This window comes from Chrysochloris asiatica, unplaced genomic scaffold (assembly GCF_000296735.1).
Source record: "Chrysochloris asiatica unplaced genomic scaffold, ChrAsi1.0 scaffold00410, whole genome shotgun sequence".
In the NCBI taxonomy this organism is placed as follows: domain Eukaryota; kingdom Metazoa; phylum Chordata; class Mammalia; order Afrosoricida; family Chrysochloridae; genus Chrysochloris; species Chrysochloris asiatica.
The window spans coordinates 1,431,663-1,433,472 of NW_006408928.1; the positions used below are offsets into that span (position 1 = coordinate 1,431,663).

At 36.6% G+C, this 1,810-nt stretch overlaps 1 pseudogene; it reads left to right on the forward strand.

The window, feature by feature from the left end:
• Positions 1 to 402: 402 nt before the first annotated feature.
• Positions 403 to 1,288, forward strand: LOC102834022 (annotated as a pseudogene).
• The last annotated feature ends 522 nt before the right edge of the window (positions 1,289 to 1,810 follow it).

Genomic DNA, 1,810 nt, shown 5'->3' on the forward strand with positions numbered 1-1,810 from the left:
AAACCTGGGCTCATATCTGAGAACCTAAGTCCAAAACAATAGGGTAAACAGTCTTTTTTATATGGTATTAATGAAAATTTAACTACATATAGACAGTTTTCGGTTCTCCCAAAATGAGGTCGTTATTGGCTTAACATTGGAAACAAATGAAAACATTCTGATCTAAAGACGAGCATTCAGCAGTATTGCATGACACTAAGGCCCTGAGTTATGCTCAGGGTCTTTGTGGAAGTCATAGAGTCATGGGACAGAAGAAGCTTGCAGCAATGAGATCAACAGGGATGAGACAGAGGGTGTCATTCTGTTTTGAAAATCAGAAAATAACTCTAATGTCCTTCTTTTCTCTTCTTCCTTCCTATAGCTATTTTTCCAGAAATGATCACTTCAAACAACTCCTAATTTTATGAATTTATCCTTGAAGGGTTAACAAGTCACCCAGAGCTCCAACTGCCACTCTTCCTCCTGTTCCTTGGTATATATGTTGTCATAGTGGTAGCAAATCTGGGCAAGATCATTTTAATTGTCATCAGTTTGCAACTCCATTCTCCAATGTACTATTTTCTCAGTCATTTGTCATTCATTGATCTTTGTTACTCCTCTATCATTACCCCTATTATGCTAGTGAACTTTGTGTCAGAGAAGAATATTATCTCCTTTCTGGATTGCATGGCTTAGCTTTATTTCTTCCTTATTTTTGTAATTGCAGAAGGCTATCTTCTGACAGCCATGGCATATGACCATATATGTTGTTATATGTAGCCCACTACACTACAATATCATCATGTCTATAGGTTCTGTTCCATAATGATGGGTGTGGTATATTCACTGGGTTTGTTTGGGGCCACAGTCCATACCACCCACATGTCAACATTGTCCTTCTGTGGGTCTCATATTGTCAGTCACTATTTTTGTGATATTCTCCCTCTCTTAACTCTCTCTTGTTCCAGTACTCACCTCAATGAGGTTCTGCTATTTAGTACTGGAGCTGTTAATACCTTAGCACCTACTCTGACTGTTCTCATCTCTTATGCTGTCATTTTTTTACAGTATCCTTCATGTTTGCTCCACTGAGTGTCTTTGGCACTTGCAGCTCCCATCTCATGGCTGTGGGGATCTTTTTGGTTCTATAACATTCATGTATTTCAAGCCTCCTTCTAGTAATAGTATGGAACAGGAGAAAGTATCCTCAGTGTTTTACATCACAGTAGAATGTGAAGAATGCATTGAGGAAGGTGGTTGGGGGAAAGTAGTCATCCTGACAATTCTCATAGGGAATAAGAGAAAATGAGCCAGGTGAAAAGTTGAAATGAGCTTTGTGTAATTTTCTTTGTCTTCCAGATGAATATATTGCTATTCATAAAATATATATTTCATTTTTGAATGATTGAAACATTTTGGAGATAATTATTAAGAGTGTTTGAAAGTCAATATAATCTCAAAAAGTATTCCATATATTAGAGCAACAGGACTTTACAGGAAGGCAAGGACAAAGAAACAAAGAATATATTGAATATAGCAGTCTAGAGTTTATAAACATTCTGTTCCTAAATCTGTCATTCACCTGAATTTATATATAAATTGAAACAGTTAGATATGATTTGTTTCTATCAACAGTCAAATGTTTCTGTTAGTATATATAGTATATCATGTACCTTTGGAGTACTGGAGTGGTATTGTAGGTTAAGCACAGGACTGCTAAAACAAGGTCGACAGTTTTCAAACCCACAAGCCAGTCTGTGGAAACCAGATTCAGGGTAGTTTGAATCAAAACTAGCTCAACAGCTCTTAACAATAACAACAAAAGTGTACA